This window comes from Pelodiscus sinensis, chromosome 6 (genome assembly GCF_052426305.1).
Source record: "Pelodiscus sinensis isolate ZL-2025 chromosome 6, ASM5242630v1, whole genome shotgun sequence".
In the NCBI taxonomy this organism is placed as follows: domain Eukaryota; kingdom Metazoa; phylum Chordata; order Testudines; family Trionychidae; genus Pelodiscus; species Pelodiscus sinensis.
In genome coordinates this window covers 11,809,752-11,833,963 of record NC_143057.1, presented here as the reverse complement: position 1 = coordinate 11,833,963, position 24,212 = coordinate 11,809,752, and the positions used below count along the sequence as shown (strand labels likewise).

General features: G+C 46.1%; 1 long non-coding RNA gene across 2 annotated transcripts in view; it reads right to left on the bottom strand.

Annotated features, from left to right (window-relative positions):
- The window catches only part of LOC149524118 (uncharacterized), a 72,878-nt gene extending 48,929 nt beyond the window's left edge, over positions 1–23,949 (bottom strand). The window contains exons 1-3 of one of the 2 annotated variants that reach the window (XR_016349981.1): positions 23,876–23,949; positions 19,245–19,385; positions 12,729–12,926 (exon numbers count right to left, since the gene is read on the bottom strand). This is a non-coding gene — a long non-coding RNA (uncharacterized LOC149524118). The remainder of the gene's footprint in view (positions 1–12,728; positions 12,927–19,244; positions 19,386–23,875) is intronic. The other variant, XR_016349983.1, reaches the window with a different exon arrangement.
- Positions 23,950–24,212: the final 263 nt, after the last annotated feature.

The following is a 24,212-nucleotide window of genomic DNA, read 5'->3' as shown; positions in this document are numbered from 1 at the left end:
GAGAGGTCTGAAACACAATCCTGCTGTACAGGATGTTCCGATGCTGAACATGAAGACCCCCTCAGACAGCCAACAGGGAAGTTTTATGAGGAGGTCTCAGGGAACACACGTGGTCTGGAGCTGCTCCCTGGAAGGTGAATCTGGAAAGTAGTGAGCACACAGGTCTTACAAGGCCCCATGTGTCGCACACCTTACATCTCTGGGTACCATAATGTCTGCATTGGCATTACCATGCCATGCACACATCGGGGTGTCAGTGCCTCATGCAACAAGTCAGCAGAGTTCTTTACTCCTTTCAGTTCATTACCCTGCCATTGGGGACCTGTCCCCAGCAAAAGATCTCTGGTCATTGGCAGGAGGGACTTCAGGGGTTAAGATCCTGTGACTTTAGAGGTTAAAGCCACGTGCTTCTACAGCATGAATGAAAAGCCAATGAGCTGTAGAGCAGCCTTCACACTCCCTTGTCAGTGGTCTCAGTGACTCAGGGTTGCATACTTCCCTCAGCAAGGGAAGCACATCCTGAACTTCTGAAACCTCCCAGCAGCTCATCCTGAATGAGTCCCCACTTGTACCATGAAGAAGGGATTGAACCTACAACCTTAGAATCTAAAGCCAGGTGCTTCTTCAGCTTGAGCTAAAAGTTAACTGCTGCTTCGCTAAGGCTCTGGAACAGCCTTCGCTCTCCCTTCTCAGTGGTCTTGGTGCCTCTGCATTACCCTACATTGAAAGGGAATTTACACCAGTCCAGTCCTTCCAGCAGCCGCATTTAGTGTCTGGCTAGCAATGACAGACTCTCAGCCCTCTGGCCAAAGCCTTTGGACTAATATTCCACTTTTCAGAGTCGTAAGGGAAACAACAACAGACAATCCTGGATGAACAAGAGACATGAACAGAAGGGCAAAAGAAAACAATAGGCAGTTCCAGCCAGAATATCTGGCCTGTCTTTCTTCAGAGTCACCCTGTATGGGCCAGTCAAAGTTCACCGAGTCTCCAGCAGAGAGAGCCTATGTTCCCTGTCTGTGTATGCAGATGCTCAGCTAGCTACCAGGTCTCTTCCTGGAAGCTCACTAGATTCTCTTCTCAGAACTGCCCCTGCTGAGTGACACATCACCAGGACTACTGCAGCCCGAAGCCGCTTCTTAATCCCTTTCATGCTGGTGCAGAATTTATCCACCCCTCCAGGCACATGCTGCTTTTGTGATTCAATGCTCTCACATCTGGGCATCAATAATGTAAAACATGCCATTTAAAAGCTACAGGGTGCATTGGTTTTGGCACAACTATTCAGAGACACAAGGAACTTCCTGGACAAAATGTTTCATCATGATGGACAGAAGGTTGGAGTTGTCACTTTTGCTAGGAACTTCTGAAAGCTTTTCTGTTGTTGGCTGTGACAGGGCGCCCAAGCCCCCTTCCTGGAACCAAGAGGAAGAGGCAAGCCTGGCCACGGCAGGACACCACTGAACTGCAGCTGGGAAGAAATCCGGATGCCTCCTGAAGAGCCAGAGCGGGGGTGGGCAGAGTCAGGACAGAGAATGTCATGTTGGGACGCTCCCGACACAGGGTGTAGGGCTGCTGCCAGCACTGGCGGGGCCTTTGAAAAGCGGCCTCACCCCGAAAATGAGGAAGGAAGCAGCTGGAAGGAGTCTGGAGGCGTGGGGAGCAGCCGAAAGCCACTGGGCTCAGTCGACAAAGAAAACGGCCACCGGGGAGAGGAGGCAGCCTCTCCAGACGGGGAGAGAGGGTATCCAGATCCCAGCAATGACCCAGATTGAGCATGGATGCGGAGGAACGAGAAACAAGGGTAGGAAGTAGCCCAGGGTGGAGCGTAACTGGAAAAGCCCGTGGGCTGGCGTGTTTTGGGCATCGTTCCCCGCTAGACCCGGTGGAGAGGGCAGGCCCGTGTCCCCCTACCTCCCCGCACAGTATCACGTCCGAGGAGTTTCTGGGGCAAATAAGGCACACGAAGCCTCTCACAGTCTAGGGACCTATGAACTTTGAAGAAGCGGGAATAGGGACTCGGCAAATACCTGCTCAGCACGCACGTATAATTACTGCTTAGGGGACTCTAAAGAGAAACACAGGTGCCTCTGGGGGACCTTTGCGCGGAGCGTATCCCATTACACATGGTGGAGAATGTGGGTAACAATTTGCCCCTGAAAGAGGGGGGGATTTGGAGTATTGGAGACCATGCACTCCAGGTCTCTATATAAGTTGGTTGTTGGACTTTTTATAGTGCAAGAATGGAGCCTAATAAGTTGCTGGGGTGGCTGACAGAAAATCAGCAACAACAAGCCCAGTTAGTACAACAACTGGCAGTGCAATACCAGGAGCAACAGCGGCAGCTGCTGAGAGAGTTGGCTGAACAGCTATAGATGCAACAGGACCAGTAGTGACAGACGATGGCCATGGGGAGAGCCAGTCTGGGGGTGACCGTGACAGGTGAAAGGGGCACCAGGATGGGTTCATAACTACCGATCCGGCTCTCCAAGATGGGACCTGGAGATGATCCGGAGGCATTTCTAGTTTCCTTCGAAAGGGTGGCCACGGTAGCTCAGATAAACTTATTGAGGGCTCAGGGCAAACAGGCTCACCAGTACAACCAATCTGCTAAGTTGCAGCAGTTTGAGCCAAGGGACCGGGTGCTACTGCTGCTACCATCCCGCAAATCCAAATTATTGGCGAAATGGCAGGGATCTTTCGAAGTACTGCAAAGGGTTGGAGAGGTTGACTATGAGGCGCAGCTCTCTGGGGAAAAGAAGGACATGCAAATTTTCCATATGAACCTTCAAAAGAAGTGGAAACATCGAGAAAGCCTAATGATAAACCCCAGGACACCCAAGCCTGAGTTAGGTCCCTGGAGTGGGGAAGTCCAGGAAGACGAGCCCGTCAGTATGGGGGGGGACTTGACACTTCCTCAACAGGATGATGCCCGTTGCGTCCTAAAGAAGAATGCCTACTCACCCCAGTAGAACAACTCTAGTAACACACCCAATAACCACAGGACAGGGTAAAAAGGTATGTGACCTGATACGGCCATTACCATGGAAGATGTGGGATACAGTCTGGGAGGAGTTGCAAACAATGATACAGTGGGGAGTGGTGGAAGAATCCCACAGTGAATGGCGTAGCTCTATAGTCTTAGTTCTGAAGCCAGATGGAACAGTGTGTTTTTGCATTGATTTCAGGAAAGTGAATGCGATTTCCAGCTTTGATGCATACCCCATGCCCAGGGTGGATGAACTATTGGAATGCCTAGGCAGTGCCCAGTATATATCAGCATTAGACCTAACCAAGGGCTACTGGCAAATCCCCTTAGCCCTTACCTCATGAGAAAAGACAGCATTTTCTACCCCTTTCGGGTTTTATCAGTTTGTGACCATGCCTTCCAGTCTCCACGGGGCTGTCACCACATTCCAGAGACTAATGGATAAAATCCTGCCCAAACATTGGCATTATGCAGCCGCCTATATTGACAACATCGTAATATATAGTGCTACATGGGAAGAACATCTGCAGCATCTACAGTCAGTGCTGAACTCCTTGGGCGAACTGGGCCTAACAGCAAACCCTAAGAAATGCTGCATTGGGCAGCGTGAGGTTTCATGCCTTGTGTATACAGTAGGGTGAGGAAAATTAAAACCTTTAGTAAGTAAAATAGGGGCCCTCTGGGACTATCCAGCCCCCGTTATGAAAAGGCAGGTGCATCAATTTCTGGGGTTAGCTAGTTACTACCAATGGTTCATACTGAATTTTGCAACACTAGCTGCCCCCTTGACTGATCTAACTAAAAGTTCGAATCTGGCAAAGGTACAGTGGACTCCACAGGTGGAGAGTGCCTTTCAAGGACTTAAAGACCAGTTAACCCATGCCCCAGTACTGACTCAACCTAACTTCTTCAAACCTTTTATGTTACAAACAGATGCTTCAGAAGTTGGGCTGGGAGCAGTATTAATACAAGAGAGCCTGGGGGAAGACCACCCGATACACTACGTGAGTAGGAAACTATTACCCCGCGAACAAAAGTATTCAACGATCAAGAAGGAGGTGCTGGTGGTAAAACAGGCCATAGAATTGTTACAGTATTACCTCTGGGGAAATAAATTTCAACTGGTAACTGATGATGCCCCGCTTAAGTGGCTACAGTCCATTAATGACACGAATCCTAGAATTATGAGGTGGTACCTGGCGTTGCAACCAGGTTGTTTTGACGTAGTACGTCGTCCGGGTAAGGACCACCAAAACGCGGATTTTTTTCCCCTGGTCGCTGAGCGGGAAGCTGAGAACAAAAAGGGGACTTAAGGGGGAAAGGGTGTGACTGGGCGCCAGAGCCCTGCACTCAAACTGAGCCGCACCCCAAAATCTCAAAGATTTTCCTGTTTGTTGTGTGTTCATCAAATGTAAGAAACTGCTTATATCTTATGGTTTTAATAGAAAAATCTTTAAATAGATTGGACCCTGATACACATAATGCATCAAAACTTTGGATGAATGTGGTCTGAGTTTTGAATTTGCAACAACAAGAGGAGATGTTCACGTGGATTGAGGCTCCATTGCAAACATTGCACACTGCTCTATAGTCCATAGCTTGACTTCGACGTATAACATACAGACCCCTATCTAAGGATATCTTAACAAGAAAATTTCAGCCCTGGAGGAAGAGCTCTGCAAAATTAGAAGCTTGGTGAACACACTGGAGGCTTGAAAATCATGACCAACACTGGAAACTGATCAAATATATAGAGTGAAAGGGTCTAACCAATGGTCAGAAGCGGCTTATTCACAATTTGCCCTGGCCTGGTGCTTGTTGCTAGATGGCACATGACTGGCTTGCTGTAAGCCACTAAATGCAAACAAAAATGCCCCCTGTTTTCAAATGTTGCAATCTCTCCCTAGACCCCCTCGTCACCCCATATTATGGATGAATGGCACGTAGCCTATTGTGCAACTGCTTGTTCTTTTGGCAAGAACTCTAAACTGAAAGTAACTTAGCCTCAAGAGTGTGGGATCCTCCAAGGTCATTTGTGAACCAGGAAAGCCAACTGTTACATCACAGTGGGATGCTGGAAAACATCCCTCCCTCCTGCTAATTATCTGGAAAAGAAACCACAGTAAATAAGAGTTTTAGGTAATACTTTGGCTTTACAACTGGCTGGAACATAGGAAATATGGGGGTTGGAATACCAGTGTCTAAAGTCAGTCTATAAAAGAACCTAAAGCAAATCTTCACATATAAAGACTGATAGATGGTGCATAGTGCTATTTGATCTCAGACTGTGCCCTTGAGAGCTGTGAATAATATTATGAAAAACAAATGCCAGCGCCCTTTGCTTTAAAACCTAGATGAGAACACCTAAACTACAGAGCTCTTTCAAGGCTAGCCCAACAAAATGTATTGCATATCGTGGGTGCCATAAAAGTCTGTTGTAATGCACAGTTGTTCTGGGAATAGGGGTATTCTCAATGAAGGAGTGTGGCGTAATGGTGATTAAGGAGATAGCATGAGAACTGGTGATTAAATTGCAAACTTGCTGTGCTTCAGGATTTGCCTGCAAATAGACGTTGCATCAATTTAATTGGTTTTTAAATCTGTTTTAGCACTTAATTTCAAGGGATGGACACTTAAAACAGCCAAAATCAAATCAATTTAGCTTCATTTGAGTTTAAACTTGACTTCTGAAAAATTAAGAATGTATCTTTCCCATAGTACAGTGGATGCATTGTTGATTTTGGCTGGGTTTAATCAGGCCCATAAAGGAGTGTTCTTCAATTTGTCTCCAAATTTTTTCTGGTTTCTAATTCTGCATACAAATATGAGATAATTGGGCCATGTCTTCACATGGGGGAAGACTGATGCTGCCATGATCAATCTTGTGGAGTTTGATTTAGTGGGTCTAAAAAGTAAGAGTTTGCTTCCATCAGTCTCCCACTGTGGTGACATGGGGGAAACTCAAATTAAGGTACGTCAATTTCAGCCTTGTAAATAATGTTGCTGGAGTTGTGTATTTTAATTTGACTTCTCCTTAAATGTAGACCTGGCCTGAGGCTCCTAAATACCTGATTTACATGTCTATTTGCATGCACAAATACTGCAATTCCATGAATAAAATTAGAAGCCACTTTTTGAAATGTTGCCTCTTGATGGTAAAATTCTCTGAATTCCTTGGCTGAAAGGAGGCTATAGATTGCAATCTGCTGCGTTTCTACACGCATGGCTCTATTTGTCCTTAATGAGATCCAGACTGCAAGAGCCAAATGCAGCAAACTGGGAGTATGTGCAACTGCAGTTGATTGTTTAATGCCACTTACTTCAAAATCTCCTGAGAAAAAAACATAAGGCTTGGTTGCCCAGTGAGGAAAATGAATGTGAAGGGGGAGGCTGCAGTGTTGGAAATTAGAAGCACACTTGGAATTAATTATTTTCTGTATTGTTTTGAGTATATTCAGTGCTGGGCTTGTGGAGCTCTGCTGATGTCATCTGCCATAAGAACACAGTTGGAGCACAGCTCGAAGGCAGCAGATCCCCAAGACACATTCACACGCTTGGTATTTCAGCCACAGCAATGGGCGAGTGTTCTGGGAACTGATCCTCTTTAAAAGCAAAGAAAATCAATATATGATGGTTCATTTGAGAGATTCCTCTTCAGTATTCAGAAGAGATGCGTACACTAGCTTAAGCTAGGCTTCATTACATGCAATTTAGTGACGTTTACCTTTATTTAAACCTACTTGTGCCTGCATACTGATGTTTACAAGTATCATAGAATCATAGACTGCTAGGACTAAAAGGGACCTCGAGAGGTCATCGAGTCCAGTCCCCTGCCCTCATGGCAGGACCAAATACTGTCTAGACCATCCCTGATAGACATTTATCTAACGTACTCGTAAATATCTTCAGCGATGGGGATTCTACAACCTCCCTGGGCAATTTATTCCAGTGTTTAACTACCCTGACAGTTAGGAACTTTTTCCTAATGTCCAACCTAAACCTCCCTTGCTGCAGTTTAAGCCCATTGCTTCTTGTTCTATCCTCAGAAGCCAAGATGAACACGTTTTCTCCCTCCTCCTTATGACACCCTTTTAGATACCTGAAAACGGCTATCATGTCCCGCCTCAGTCTTCTCTTTTCTAAACTAAACAAATTCAATTCTTTCAGCCTTCCTTCATAGGTCAAGTTCTCTAGACCTTTAATCATTCTTGTTGCTCTTCTCTGGACCCTCTCCAATTTCTCCACATCTTTCTTGAAATGCGGTGCTCAGAACTGTACACAATACTCCAACTGAGGCCTAACCAGCACAGAGTAGAGCGGAAGAATGACTTCTCGTGTCTTGCTCACAACACACCTGTTAATGCATCCCCGAATCATGTTTTCTTTTTTTGCCATGGCATCACACTGCTGAGTCATGAATATTGTGGTCCACTATAACCCCTAGATCCCTTTCTGCCTACTCCTTCCTAGACAGTCGCTTCCCATTCTGTATGTGTGAAACTGATTGTTCCTTCCTAAGTGGAGCACTTTGCATTTGTCTTTATTAAACTTCATCCTGTTTACCTCAGACCATTTCTCCAATTTGTCCAGATCATTTTAAAGTATAGCTATCTTCCAGAGCAGTCGCAACCCCTCCCAGCTTGGTATCATCTGCAAACTTAAGAAGCGTACTTTCTATGCCAATATCTAAATCGTTGATGAAGATATTGAAGAGAGCTGGTCCCAAAACAGACCCCTGTGGAGCCCCACTAGTTATACCTTTCCAGCAGGATTGTGAACCATTAATAACTACTCTGAGTACGGTTATCCAGCCAGTTATGCACCCACCTTATAGTAGCCCCATATAAGTTGTATTTGCCTAGTTTATTGAAAAGAATATCATGCGAGACCGTATCAAAGTAAAAGAGTCTATGATTGTTTATCTGCCTTTTGGTAACACCTAGAGCACCAGCTGAGATCAGGGCCTGTAAGATCATCTGTGCTCTTCAGGGCTTACAGTAAACAAAACACGGCAGACAGGTTGAGAGAAAAGAAGCAGCGGAATCCTTGGTACCCGGATGGGGAAACAAAGGCACAGAACAGTGATTTATCCAGTCATCCAGACAATCACAGTTTGCTCTCCAAGCAGGGAAACTAGATCTCCTGAATCCCAGTGTGATGCATTCACTCCAAGATAGCTCTTCTCTCTGTGCAAAATGCATGTCAATGAGCTGGGAGAAGGTGTAAATTCAAGCTAAGGCTTATTTTACTCATTCTATTATAGCAGGGATGGGGAACCTCTGGCCACTAGGTTGTACATGGTTCATCAGGGTTAGCCACTGGCTAGATGGCTTGTTTATCAGAGCATCTGCAGATACAGAGCCCTGTAGCTCTTAATGGCTGTGGTTCACCATTCCCGACCACTGGAAACTGCAAGGCTCTGTGCCTGAAGATGCTCAGGTAAACAAACTATCTGGCAGCCCTTCAGTGGCTAATCCTGATGAACCACGTACAGAACATTTCCCTACTACTGTATAGTGTGAGGGCAGGAACTGGAGAAAGAGGGACACAGTTTCAGTTGGGACCTTATTCGGTGTGAATCGGTGTACTGAAATGTCCATCTGAGTGATGATGCTGGCACCACACACACACTGGCTTCTAAGGGCATGCCTACACTGCGGCGCTATTTCCAGTATCCCGAAATAGCCTATTCTGTGTTTCAACAGTGCACCCGTTATTTTGAAATAGCTTTCAAAATAATGGGCTCACTATTCCGACGTCCCTGTAAACCTTGTTCCATGAGGAGTAAGGGATGTTTCGGAATAGCAAAACAAAATTTGATGCTGTGTAGGAAACACCATATTACAAAATAAGCTCTTTCGAAATACACTTGAAATAAGCTGCACAATTTGCACAGCTCAAATTGCCTATCTTATGTTGAGCTATGGGTGCAGTATAGACATACCTGGAGTTTGCTGTCACATGGGTCACCATGCTCAATAAAGATCTTTCCTACAGTAAAGATCTGTCTGCTTGCTGCACCACTGACTACTAATGCAACACTTAGACCCTTCCATTAGTTGCTTTTCTGCTGCACTTCTCCCTTGTGACCCCTTGTCATGTGAGTCATACAAGCATAAAGTTAGTTCTCTTCTCAGTTACTCCAATGTAAATAAGAAGAAGTTCCACATCAGCCAATATAGATCTCCCAATGACTACACAAGGGGCTGCCAGCTATCCAGAACCTAGACCTATTTAATCCTGTCTGAGCCTTTTTACCTTTGGGATTTCAAAGAAAATTTTTCACTAGATCTCTGTTTGAAGCAAATGAAACTGTTATTCTGGGAATACTGCAACTAGCTGCAGAGACATGAAGGGAAATTTCTCCCTCACCCATTAAGTGGCAACAAAATAGTTTCTCTCCTGTACAGTAAATGCATTTGTCTCCTTCTCATTTAGGCTCTGCTTGTGCCTGAATTTTCTTATCTTTCTTTTGGTGGGTGTGGTGGGGCAACTGCCCCCCACTGGCTGAAAAGGGTTAAAACAGACTGGAGGGAGCCTGCGCAGAGTCCTGGCCAATCAAAGAGAATCTTTTAAGGAGCTAACCAGAAGGCAGCTTGCTGGAGGCAGCCCTGTATATAAGGAGGTGCCCAGCAGAGAGCGAGAGAGAGAGATAGGCACTGACCAGGGAAGGGGAAGGACCTGGTTCCCAGGGAAGCACCATCAGGACAGCAGTGCTGGGCAGGCTCAGCAGCATTGGAGAAGAAGGCTGCAGCCTGATATTGCCTGCTACCAGGGTGGAAAAGGGTCACAAGGGAAGTGGTCCATGGGAGTAGAGCCAGCAGAGGGGAGTAGAGGAGGGCAGGACAAGTCTGCCATCAGAGGGTCCCTGGGTGGGTGTGTCTAGGTCTCCCCCTTGCACTGTGTCAAACCACCATTGATGTGTGGCATGGAAGGACTGTGGCTTGCCCCGAGGTGAAAGGCTAGACTGAGGCTGCAGTTGGCCACGGTGGCAGTTGCTAGACCAAGGACTGCTAATAAAACCCCTGGCAGGCGGATGAGAGACCCCTTAGTGGACAGTACAGGAGGGCAGTGTACTGAAGAGGGCACCGTGGTCCGGGAGTGACATGGGTCTGAGAGTAAGAGCATGGAGCAAAGACACGGGTGAGGCATCACCAGGAGGGGACGTCCTGCTGAGTGAGAACCAGCAGGAGACACTGCAGCAGCAAGACCCACCCTTTGACAGTGGGACATTAAAATCAAATACTTCCATGCATTGCTGAAGCAGTGGTGAAAATAGGGGGAGAGGACCCCCAGCATACAGCGTCTTTCTAGAGAAGGTAGAGAAGGTCTGTATGGCTGTGTCTAGACTATACCTCTCTGTAGACAGAGAGATGTAGATTAGGCACTTCGAAATTTCTAATGAAGCAGGGATTTAAATATTCCGTCCTTCATTAGCATAAACATGGCTGCCGCTTTTTTCCAAAACGGAGCTTTTTTGAAAAAAACAAACCAAACCAGCAGTCTAGACATGGATCTGTCGAAAAATAAACCCTTTTCCGACAGATCCTGTAAACCTCATTTTGGTTTATTTTTTGACAGAGCCACATCTAGACTGCTAGTTTTGTTTTGTTTTTTCAAAAAAGCTCTATTTCGAAAAAAAGCAGCGGCCATGTTTATGCTAATGAAGCACGGGATATTTAAATCCCTGCTTCATTAGCAATTTCGACGTGCTTGATTTGCATCCCTCTGTCGACACAGGGCTGCAGTCTAGACGTAGCCTATGGGGCAAGTGCTGTTTTCACTGTATGTTGCTGTACAGTGCTAGTATGGAAGCTCCTGCAATTGGAATTGCTCAGCCAGAAGAGAGAGGAGAATGACAGTTTCATTAGCTGGCATAAGGAAGGGGGGCAGAATATGCGTTTACTATTTAGTTCTCCAGGCATTGGGGAGCAGGAAACAGCTTGGAGGGCTTTGCCCCTGTTGTGCAAACCACAGACAAATTCCAGGCTTTCCTCGGAGTAGCCTGCTAAAAAATTCAGGGCTGGGATCTCTCTGGGTTACTTGCCTGCCTGGGCTCCCCTGACACTGGCAAAAACATTACAACATGTCTCAAGTTCAGACAATAAGGAGCACTGGTCACTCGTGCGAAGCACTGACATGAAGGGCTACAGCTCCAAGCCACAGAGGCCAGAGAGTGTGACACACACTTCTGATTCACAGGGTAGTAACCGCCATCTGTGCAGCCACTCCAGATCCCGTCAGCTGAATTTGACTGACCCTCCTCCTCAGCAGCATTTCACACTCTGTGCAATGGCAAAAGTGTTAGCCCAAAAACACGAGGGGGTGGGGGGTTTGTAACTGTGCTTGTAAATTGTGGTTGCAGCTTGGTTCCACAGACAACTCATGAGCCTGTCAGTGGTCTGAGAGAATCACGCAGCTAATTGCAAGCAGCCTCCTGATCGCTTAGGCTACTGCCCTTTGCAAAGCTCAGTGCAAACAGATATTAAACTAGGGGCCCGACTATGTAAGCCCCCAAAATTTGGGGGGCAGATCCTTAGCTGTTATAAACTGGCACAGCTCTACTGAAGTCAGTTGGAGTTTTGCTGACCTACACTAATTGAGAATCTGGTTCCATGAGTGTGAAACTTTCTCCAGCTCCCAAACACTTCAAGATCCTTCACCCAACCAGATGGGGGATTCAGTCCTCTAAGAGCAGGCCGGAAATCGTGTGCTCAAAACTAATGAGTGTGTTTAAGAGAGTTAAGAGAATGCTGGGTGGAAGTTTCCTGTTAAACACAAAGGGGGGGAGGGGGAAACCTGTGGTTTGCCCCAACCAGGGCCTGATAAAGCAGGGAAAAAACTAAGTCACGGGAGGTGGAGGAGGGGAGGATTGATACTGGTACAGAGTTCCTGAGACACAAGCAAAGTTTTATTGCCTGCTGCTTTTTGGTTTGTGTTAGGAGCGTCATAGTGGAAGCACTGAGACTACGTCTAGACTGCAGGCTTCTCTTGGAAGAAGCTTTTCTGGAAGAGATCTTCTGAAAAATTTTCTTCCCAAAGGCTGTGTCCAGACTCAGGGGTTTTTTTGGGAAAAGTAGCCTTTTTCCGAAAAAACTTCACCTGCGTCTAGACTGCAGCCGCGTTCTTTCAAAATTAAATCGAAAGAACGCGGCTTTTCTTTCGACGGCGGTAAACCTCATTTCACGAGGAAGAACGCCTTCTTTCGAAAGTGCTTCTTTCGAAAGAAGGCGTTCTTGAATGTAAATAGGGCTTCTTCGAAAGAGAGCATCCAGACTCACTGGGTGCTTTCTTTCGAAAAAGCGGCTTGCTCTTTCGAAAGTTCCGCGTACAGTCTAGATGCTCTCTTTCGAAAGAGGCTTGCAGTCTAGACATAGCCAAAGAGAGCATCCACACTGCCAAAGTGCATTGAAAAAGTAATTGGATTTTCGAAAGAGAGTGTCCATTCAGTGTGGACACTATCTCGCATGTAAACTGTGATTACTATGGATGGAGTGACCACCAGAGCACCTGTGCATTTTTCCTCTTTCCTCTTCTTGCGAGAGAACTCCCTCTTCCCCGTCCACACACACTTTTTTCTGAAAGAGCTCTTTCTAAAAGAGATTTACCAATGTCAGAAAAAACTCTGTTTCTTTAATTTATTTTCAAAATAACGTGATTGCAACGTGAACGCAAGTGACGTTTTCTTGGACGTTTTTCCGAAGAAACTCTTTAGTGTAGCATCACAAGGTAGACTTACCAGCATGGCGCCTTCAGCTGGTTGCCTTGGGGAATTAGCTCATTGTTTCATTGGGCGCCTTCCTCCAGCTGGTATCTCCCTGTGTTTTTCTTTTCCCATGGCGTCTTCTCCAGGACACTGCCTGTCGGCAGTGCCCACTCCAGTCTCTCTGCGCTAGGGTTGCCAGTTTTTAACCGAACAGTCCAGTATTTGAGCTTTCTGTTCGGGGAAAAAAATTGAGAAACTATAATTGAATAAATAGAACTGTCCAGTATTTTCTCAATCAGATGGAATGTAGATTGTGATGTAATGTCAAGCATGTCCAGTATTTTTGTTGAAACCATCTGGCAACCCTACTCTGCGCCCCCTTTCGGTGCGGGGAGGGGGATTAGCGTGTTTATCCTGCCTACACACTCCAGGGTCCTCCTTTCCCCCAGGGATCCCCAGTTCTTTTCCCTGGGAACACCCAGTTCCCCCGTACTCACCTTGCCTCAGTAACCCACTGCCAGTCTTCATCTAGCCCCTGCTTCGGAGGACAGACTACAGTCTGTACCAGCCATTCATCACTGGCAAAGGGGTGTGGTCCTGCTGCCCCTGTCTACCATGGCTACATCCCAAGCCCTAGTAGCTTCAGGCCCTGCAGCCTGGGGGCTTCCTTGGCCAGAACCTCCCCAGACCTGCCTTCTCCATCATTGCTCTACCTCCAGGAAGCCTTCTAATTCCCTGGCAATCAGGTCCCTGCTGCTCTCCAGCCAGAGCAGCAATCAGTTCTCCCTTCCCCCCAGGAGTCCTCCTTTATCTAGCTCCCAGTTGGGCCCTCATTAGCAGAGCTCCACAGCTGGGGCTTCACTCTCAGCCCTCACTCAGGGCTGGGGTTTTGCCCTTAAAGGTCCAGTGCAGGGCAAATGCCCTGTCACAGATAGACATAGCCTGATATTAAAGCATATCAAATATACACACACATTATATATAATATACTGATCTTAATATAGATGGATGAAAAGCTTTGACCATAACTTCCATTGGTTTAAATATAGTCTCTTGTGAGTTAGCTCCTTACATGCGGGCAACTATACATGGGATTGTTTATCATCCTGTGTGTTGCATGATTGCTCATCTTCTCGTTACATGTATTAATAATTGATACTTCCTGTACTTATTATGCAGTGTGGTGCACACAAATATATGAATGCTAAATAATAGAGGAGCAGAAGTGTTAGTCTGTAACTTAAAAAATAATGAACGCTCATGATATTATCTGCATTTTTTTTGTTAGTCTCTAAGGTGCCGCAGGATCATTCTTTGCTTTTAAATAATAGAGGAATTACACAAAAAATAATTTACCGACACAAATCCCCGGTCTAAGGAACATCTTCCATCAACAAAAGGAATCTAAGCTGCTGTAACATTCACCTGCTTCTAGCGATAATTTACACTAACATAAACTCACTTTGTCACCTCTGAACTTGGCCCTAGATATGGTACTAATTAGACAAGGCTACTCTGTATATGCAGAGAAGATGGATTAGCAAAGGTTCATGAGCACAGTGTAACATCCCTACATCAGGGCCCTGGCAGCTCAGGGGATTGGTGATGGCTTATTGAGATTTTTTGTATATCTAGTTCAGATCTGACCAAGACTGGTAGCAAAAGCTGCTCCAATTTTTTGGCTACTTTGTAGCAAATGCATTCATGCTCTCAGCCATTTCTTAGGACAGCAGTTCTACCCCACAAAAAAACACCCTGAGTACAATGAGACTTGGGTACACTGAGCACATTGGAAGAATCGGGCCCCAAATTAACATCTTTAATGGCAGTGAAAACAGGGGCCAATAAAGGATGCATGTAACTAAGGTACTTCATTATCCTGGGACAGCTCTAGCTCGCTCTTTCTGATAGATTCATGTTCTCTCTCCAGATGTCTGCTGGGGGTGGCCTCTGGGCTGTTCTTTAACTCACCTCACTTTACTTTCATTGTCAAATGGTTGCCTGGTACTTGTCTGACACATAAGGATCTATAGGGACCACTGAAAGTATGAATGGTTTCCAAGTAGAAGGGAATCCCTTAAAAGGTCAATGGGACATCCCTCCACCCGATACCCATAAACCTCTTGGTTATGTTATTTCTCCATCTCGCTTTTCCTCATTGCCGTGCCTGTACTCTGCAATGGATGGGATTAAAGAGGAGTGGTGGGATGAGAGGTGGAAAGAAAAAGGGGCTTTAAACAGTGGCTGGCAAAGGAGCACTGTGAGCTGGTTAAATACCCTAAGTAGGGCTTGTCTACATGGAAAAGCTGCACCGCTATGACTTTAATGGTTTTAAATTCATACAGTTAAGCCAGAGACAAAGGTGGTGTGGATACTCTATTGGTTGATGTAAGTGACTTGCTTCAGTTTAAACAGTGACTAAGACTAGACTAAACAAAACCATTTGCCCACAGAAATCAATGCCCACACAGGGGTTTGCACTGATTTAATTATCCCAGTTTAATTCACACTGGAAGTTACATCCAAGCAACTTAGACAAGGCCTAAAGGAGGCAGCCAGGATGGATTCAAGATGAAAATTTCAGATCTGGGGTTGCTCAGACCTAGGGCTTCTGGGGCAGTTTGCAAAATTCTGAACCATTGGTCAGGCTTCACCCTCTCCCCACGCCTCCTATGTTTGGTGTTTGGGGTCTGGGATCCGGGGTGGGGATCTGGGAGCCAGAGGCTTTCTCTGAATGGAGGAATAGAAACAAAAGGATGGACTGAGCTTAGCAGGACTTAAAACGGGATTCACAATTGCTAGTTTTCTACCTTCTGGAACACTTTCCTATTTTCTTAATAATGGATGTGTCTCTACTTCATGGCCCTTAATGAACCTTTATCCCTCTCATGGTCTTTCAGTATTCTCTCTCTCCTGTGTCAATGTCCATACACCAGAGTCTGTCTATGTACTTTGGCATGGATGATGTAAGGGGGGGGGACCGCTCTCATGAATGAGGCAGTGAATGGGAGATGGCACCTACTATTCCCTTAATGGTGTATAAACAGATCTTTAAATGTTTCAGGAAGACCTCTTTCCTCTCTCCAAAGGGCCTTTGTTTGAAGTGTCTTCTCTTTGTGACAAAGCCATTCATGAGCTAGTCTGCATCTATATGGTCCGGTAGCACTTTATAGACTAACAAAACATGTAGATGGTATCATGAGCTTTCATGGGCACAGCCCACTTCTTCAGATGACCAGAGTTATGAATAGGGGATATGAAAACTTGAAATAAATAGGAGAGGGGAAGAAGAGGGGGGAGAAAAAGAAAAAAGGAAGGGGGTGTGTGAGACAGAGCATCATTAAGTATCTGGAGGATGGGTACTTAAACCTAAGTAGATCAAAGTAAATAGGTAGATGCTAAGACAGGAAGGATACCACTCACAGAGCTGTTAGCACCTTCAGTGGTTATGAAGTAGGTAATGTCCTAGCCAGCCCATATCATGACTGAGTCCATTAGCATGAGAATTGAATTTGTGGATGAAGTGAGACTCTAATCCTTCCCTATGTATTTGTATCCTTCACAAGCCAAATACATAGGGAAGGATTAGAATCTCACTTCATCCACAAATTCAGCTCACATATCCCCTACTCATAAATCCAGTCATCTGAAGAAGTGGGCTTTGCCCACAAAAGCTCATGATATCACCATCTCCATGTTTTGTTACTCTATAAAGTGCTACCAGACCATTTGTTGTTTTTTTCTGTAACAGACTAACTCAGCTATCTCCTGAAGCTCCTTGCATCTATATGGACATTCATGATATTCTAACTCACTTTCTGCACATTTTTTTCAACATGTTTGCCTCCCTGTTTCCCAGAGTCCTCAAACTGCAGACTTAGAACCATGAGATAGGTGTGGTCAATGTCTGTGATAATCCTGTCAAGCAGTCAGTTGCATACCAGTGCCATGCTATTTCTTCTATATTACTCTACTAGCAGACTTACCTGGTGTTGCCTAGAGCCTGGGCCGGCCTGGCACAGCAGAGGCCATGTAGACCACCCACAGGCTTCTCCCAGGAGCCACGCAAGCCACCTAAGGACAGCCTCGGGCTAGCCTAGAATGGCAAGGGCCACATAGCTGGCCAGCCACTGCTCCCCAAGGCTCGGGTGCTTGCTGCCCCCTGTGTTCATTCCTGAGTTATACTGTCCTTGCTATCACACACACATCCTTTTCCAGCTGATGAGAAACAATCCCATTCGAGGCACATCCCATTGTCCTGGCACAACCAAACCCCGGCCTTGCTTCAAGTTATGATAAAAGGAAGCTGCCTACCAAATTAGGTGATTCTAGCTCTTACAGATGCACAAACTCTCTAAAATATTTAGTAGACTGGAAGAGCTGAAGTAGTTTCCTCAGAGGTCAGCATTGTGTTTCTGCATGGTCCAGCCCTAGACCCATTAAGGGCCAAATTAAGAGAAGCTTAGTCCCTTGTGTCACACCACAATATGTAAAACTGTCTGTGTGCAATTCCATTTTTATCATCCTTTACTTGTTCCATGTCAAAGCAGCTCAGTTGATTAATTACAGCTGCTGCAAGCCCCTCATGTCTGTCTGTTTCTTGGTTCTTGCATCATCACCAGTGACAAAGACTTTAACAGTTAAAACTATCCAACCGTCCTAAAGATTGTGTGTGAGTCAGAAAATCTTGCTTGTGCTTCTCTAGAAGTAGGGGTTTCACAGTCCTAGCAGGTTTTTAAAAGTACTTTAAAACAATTAGTCACTAAAGCAAATAGATATCATGACTAGGGATGCACACACCGAGCAGATTGACTTACAAGAAAGATGTTTTGTTTAAGTGATGTTGCTGACACTATTCTTGCTTTAATGTCTATATTGTTTGTTGGCTTATCGCTAAAAGGCAACAAAATCCCAAGCAGCTCAGCAAGACAAATCACATCCAGGTGAGAGCTATTGCATAATACGTGATACATTAGTATGTGATGTAGTGGAAGGGCACACATATGTATAACTACTCTGCACCTGCTATTCAGCAGAGATGGTGCCAAGCCAAGCCAGGATCTGCTCTCTAAAGGAGATTTGCCTTCAGCTCTGGCCTTGAACCTCGATTCAGACTGCATTATGTTTGTAATGACCCAAGCTATAATTCTGGATTGAAACACCCCCAACATTTAGAAATATTTGGATCTGAACTTTGCAGTTCAAGCCCCTCCCATCTGTTCAATCGCTTGCTTTTAGGACCATAAAAAAGTCACTGATCTTTCTTGCAAGCATGCTTTTAATTACACAATTAATTCCCTTGGCTTAACGTGTTGTCCGGATGATCTGCCTAGCATGTTTATGCAATGTAACATGAAAGGACAAGGTAGCTGGCCATGAAACCTCATCCCAATCGTGATTAGCCCTTGAAAATGTCAAAAGGCACATTGGAAATGTTGGGTTGTAGCTGGGAGATGTGGGGAAAGAAGCATTTTCAAATCACCAACCTTAAAAACCCAGGCGTAAAATGGCAATGAGTTGCTAGTGGGTGAATGAGGTGTTGTGCAGTGCTCCAGCAGTGATTTAAAGGGTTTGGGGCTCCAGGCACTCTGGGCCCTTTGAATTGCTGGGCCCAGGGGCAGTTGTCCCCTTTGCCCTCCCCCATTGGCAGGTCTGCCCTTGGCACTGGACTCCAGCTTGAGGGCTACCGCTGCTGAAACAGGGAGCGTGTTTGTCACGTGTTCGTCATCACGGGTACCTCTAAGCCTCGGCATCATGCATCCGAAGGTACCAATGTCAAGTGCTCATGGGGCTCCACCAGGGACAGTCTCTTCTTACACCCAGAACTTTATTTTTCTCCCCGCGATCCAGTGGGCCGAGGCTGCAGGGGAACACTTCCCAAGGGCTGGCACGGTGGGCAGACAAGATCATCCCTCCAGAAAGTTTTCTCTCTGCCGTCTGCAAGGTGGCAGCTTCGAATGATTCCCCCATGGTAGCTAAGATCACCCAAGAAGCACTGTTGACACAAGACCAGATAATCAACGTGACACCAGCCCGTGAGGTCTCCTAAGCACAGAAGAGCCTTTTGTTTGGCATTGGAACTCTGAGTACACTGCAGCTCTTCATGTGGGAGCTTTGCGGTGGCCTATAACAACCACAAGTTACAGCTTGGTCAGCCTCAAGTGCAGCAAATGAGAGCTGTTTTTGTTGTTCGATGTTGGAAAATAGTTGATATGCATCATGGCTTTTATCAGGCCAGGCCTGGAATGACCTAAGACAGTTGTAGGAAATGTGTGCAGCTGTACTAGCCCTGGTGTAAAAGCAGCTGGGTTTAGAAAATGTGATGCAACTCTGCATTAGCAACATACCACCTTTCAGATTCTCTCTGCTGCAATCATTTTTCATGCGCTGGTACACACTCATCTTAACAGCCTTAGGGCAATTACCCAGTTACTTATTTGTTCTTTGGGCAATAACCAATAATGGTTATGTCACCATGAACAAATCACTTTTCCCCAAAAACTGTACCCAGAACTAGTCTGCGCAAAGAGAATGCTCATTTTCAGTTACCTCGTCCACTGTCCCCTCTGTTCCCTGCTGGGTTTTTTCTGCAGCTTGTACATTATGTCAAACTTCATCCAGATCCCATAACAGCCTCCAGGTGGGTGGACTCCTAATTCTGTGGGGCTCCACGTGATTGTGGGAATTTGCCTTCACAGAGATATTCGCACGATTATGGTTTAAGATTTTATGCTTTTCTGGGCAAGCACCTTGTATTCTGTGTCTGCATAGCACCTAGCACAACAGGGAGTTTCTATAAAATAAATAATTATAACAATGAGTGTATTGTGCCATAATGATCCAAAGTAAGCACAGACTTAATGACAACAACCTTTCAATGTCTGAAATGCCCAGCGACTGTCTAAGGGGAATGGAGAACACCCCCGCCCCTAATCCTTTACTGGCTGTAACAGGAAAGGCATATGACTTTAATTTGAACTGGCTGCTACAAGTCTGAAACAGGAAAGCAACTTGCAAAACTAGAAAGTAGCAAGAGAGCAGCTATGCTGAACAGAAGCAAAGCAACTTGTGATGCCCTATAGAAAAAAAATACAAAAATGTATCTATTGACAAATGCTGCAGTGAGGAGGCAAAGATAATAGAAAGAATCATTGGGTTTTGTTTCTTTTTGAGGAGCTACACTCATTTAAATGTATTGTGTGTCTTGTGTCTATCAGGCTATGTCTAGACTGCAGAGCTTTTCGAGGATACTGCAAACAGTTCCCAATAAAGTGGACACGTTCTTTCGGTATCTCTGTATTCCTCATTTTATGAGGAATAAGGGATATTTCACCTGCACATTTACCAATGTAATGTACGCCATCATGTGCCAGCAATGCCCCTCTGCTACATACATTGGCCAAACTGGACAGTCCTTACGCAAAAGAATAAACGGACACAAATCAGATATCAGGAATGGTAACATACAAAAACCTTACGGAGTCCTGTGGCACCTTACAGACTGACAGATTTATTGGAGCATAAGCTTTCGTGGGTAAAGAACCACTTCGTCAGATGCATGTGATGTGCATCTGATGAAGTGGGTCTTTGCCCATGAAAGCTTATGCTCCAATACATCTATTAATCTATAAGGTGCCATAGGACTCCTTGTGGCTTTTGCAGATCCAGACTAACACAGCTATCCCTCTGATACTTTATACAAAAACCTGTAGGAGAACACTTCAATCTCCCTGGACACACATTAGCAAAGTAAAAAGTAGTCATCCTGCAACAAAGAAAACTTCACAAACAGACTTCAAAGAGAAACTGCAGAGCTACAATTCATTTGCAGATTTGACACTATCAGTTTAGGATTAAACAAAGACTGTGAATGGCTAGCCAACTACAAAAGCAGTTTCTCCTCTCTTGGTGTTCAGACCTCCACATCAGCTGCTAGAAGTGGGCCTCATCCTCCCTGACTGAATTGACCTCGTTATCTTTGCCCTTCCTCTTTTAATATGTCTGTATATTTACACCTGCCTCTGGAATCTCCACTATATGCCTCTGATGAAGTGGGTCTTTGCCCATTAAAGTTTATGTTCCAATAAATCTGTTAGTCTATAAGGTGCCACAGGTTCACAATTTGCATATCTTTTTTAGGAAACCCCCCCTGCAGTGTAAACATAGCCTCATATTCTGTATTCCTCTCTATTTTATGTGTTTATATGATATCTCTCTGCCTCCTTCCCCCAGAATAATCCAGCGAGTCCACAGAATGGGTGCTGTTAATGATACTTTTCATCATTTTAAAAGTCCTTTTCCTTATTTGTGGGGTTTTTTGTTTGTTTGGAATCACTCTGTGGAATCCTGAAACTGAAATTTCATTTCCTCAGCATCAGTGTTTACTTATTTCAGTTGCACTGCATAATGGGGTGCCTGCCCCACTCAGGCAAAGGAGGAGTTAAAATCAAGCCAGAGGAAGCCTGCTCAAACTCCTCCAATAAGAGAGAGACTCCTAGGGAGCCAATCAAAGTGCAGCTTGCTGGGGCAGCCCTGATATAAGGAGCTGCTCTGCAGAGCAAAGGGCAGTTGGGTCCTGACCAGTGAGGGTGCAGGACTGGTTCCCAGAAAAGGCACAGCACCTTGGACAGAGCAGTGCTGGGCAGGCTCATGGGAGCTGGAGAGAAATCCCAGCCTGATTACTTGCCAGGCTGTAGGCTTTGGTACAGGGGCCAAGAAGATGCAAAGTTTATGGGCTATGTGGCCCAAGGAATAGGACAGTCAAGAATGAAGAAGGGCTGGAGATGGCTGCCACCAGAGAGTCCCTGGACAAGTACTCAGAGCAATGGGCAGACCTGGGTCCTCCCTTTACTTCTTGTATCGTTCCTGGCTACACTGGAGCAGGACCAATACAGACTGCATCTTTCTCCAGAGGCAAGGGTCTAGACTGCAGGGCTGCAGTTGGCCAAGGTGGCAGGTGTAAGAACTGAGGACTGCTGATAACCCTGGAAAGAGGCAAGAATGGAATAGAGGGCACAGACAGAGGGCCATGTCCAGAAGAGGACATTATGATCCAGGAAGTGACATGTATCCACAAAGGCACGGTGAACATGGTGGGCAAGACCCTGGCCAGAAGGTGGCATACTCCAATGGACAGAGCTAATGCCTGGTGTAACCAACAGGAGACACTGCAGCAGTTGAGTCATTACACGCTCTCATATTTATTTTTGTGGGGTTGCTCCGGGGCCTTGGGATGAAGTTTGGATATGCTCTAGAGAAAGAAATGGCAGGAATTGGTGCCAATCTGCAGGTCCTGAGAAAATGCCTTCAAGGGTGCAAGCCTGGCTAAGAAGATAGAGGTTTCAAGAAATGAAGAGGAAGTAGCTTAGGAAGAAAGAGCAAGACCCTAGTGTTTGCCATGTGGGGATTGTGTGAGCGATGAAACGTTGAGGATGGCAGGTCAGACCCTCCTAGATGCGCATAAGGGGAAAGGTCGGGGGCAGTAAGTTTTCAGTGCAGAGATGACACATGCACCACTAAAACATAATACGTCTCCAGGCACATGAAGTGAAGAAAGAAGAGCGGAGCAAAATCTGAGCCCTGAAGGACACTTCAGATTTCTTTTTAAAGCAATCTCTGTTTTTCTATGATGTCACCTGCCAACAATCATGAAAGTAACATCATTTTTAAATTCTATGCTGTACCGACCCGTCCAGCTTCTCCCAGCTGGCATTTCCAAGCTTTCATGTGATGGTTATGTCTGTCAATTTCCTGTTATCTATGATATGACTTGTTACATTGCCTGGTCTTCTAGATGATGGTCATTGCTTAAACCATTGCAGTAGAAGAATATAGACCAGGGCTGGACCTCAAGGCTCAAAAATGGGCTAGACTGGCAACCCCTAAGAATCTTCTAAATCTGTTTTTTTTTCTTTAAGTATGTCTAGGCATCGCATTGCATAAAGAACCTTCATACTGAGACCTGAATGTAACCACTGCAGCAAGCCACGTCAGCGTGAATTGCAGAACACTGGAACCAATACGCAGGAGTGTGGTGGAGAGATGTCCCCACACAGGGCTCAAGCATCCCTTAAGGAAGTTCTGCAAAACCAACCAGTGGAAGGAAGACTTGTAGAGATCCAATCAGAAGGCTTCTTGGAGCAGCCAGTCAGAGCCAGGGTGGGCCATATAATAAGGACCACTCAACAGAGCAGGGTCAGCCTCTCCCTGGAGTACAAGGGGGAACTGGCACCCTTAGGAGAGTATCTTAGAACAGAGGGGCAGTGCAGGGCCAGAGGAGCAACTGCCAGACTGAGGCCCCTGAAACAAAGAGCTAGGAACTTGCTGTTTACCCGCTCTTGCCATCGAGGGGAGTGGCCAATGTATGAACTGCAGCTTGCCATCGAAGAGAGTGGCTAGATCAGAGATTGCAGTTTGGGTGGACTGAGGACTGTCAGTCCCCCACAAGGGAGGGAAGAAGCAAGGGCGGGCTGTGCCTAGAAAAGGATATCATGAATTGGGGAGCAACATAGGTCTCAAAGGCAGAGTGGAAGTGATGGTGGGTGAGGCACCATTAGAGGAAAGTGAATTATTGGGCTGAGCTAATTCCCAAGATGGCCAGAAGGAGGTGCTATGGGAGTGAGTCATGACATCCATTTACATGGAAGTGTGTGCACTTAGTTTGGATACCCTGATAGGAATTGTGTGCTCACAAAAAGTGCCACAGGAACTTTAATGATCAATGTCTGGGCCTATTTTTATGTCTTATTCGAAAGCCATTGCTTGCAGCAGCAGAATGCCTTTTAAAGTCATGCTGGGGAGTTGTCCTTACTCATGCAAAGGAGGAGTACCATCTGGCTATCCCCACCAACCACTTCCTGAATCATCATGACTTCTCCGGAGCTGTCACAACCAAGTCCTGGACAGCTCTGGTTCCGTTTTGTTCATGGAACCTGGTGTGAGCAGAACGCCAGGGGATATGACTGTAGGCTAAATATGTCCTATACATTTGCACCTACTCACAGAAAATAACATTTGGATCAGATGCAGGAGGAAGGATAGCTCCATGGATAAGCTTAGACTTGGGATACCTGAAGTCATATCCTGCCATGGACTCTTTGTGTGGCTGTGATGGGGCCCCGAGACCCCGCACTGGAGCCAAGGGAGTAAATGCCCTGTTGGTGCGGCTGGGGAGTCCTTACCAGACGTGCGCCGGATGCACCAGCGCCATGGCATGACTGAGGAGCACAGGCCCGGTGACAGAGAGGGGGAGGAGTCGACCCCGCGTCATGTCGGAGTGGAGTCAGGGCTACGCTGGTGACGTCAGGGTGACGTCCGGCCTGACGGCCCAGGCGGTGGGAGATTTAAAAGCCACCCGGGTACAGGGTAAGGAGGAGGGGGGGCGAGGGGCGCCAAGGCAGGCAGGGACGGCAAAAGATGCTGACCCAGGTGAGGGTAAGGGGGGAGGGCGCCAGGTGAAACCCGGCAGAGAGTAACAGGGGAGCCGGAAGGGTTCCCCTTGACAGGGAACAGCAATCA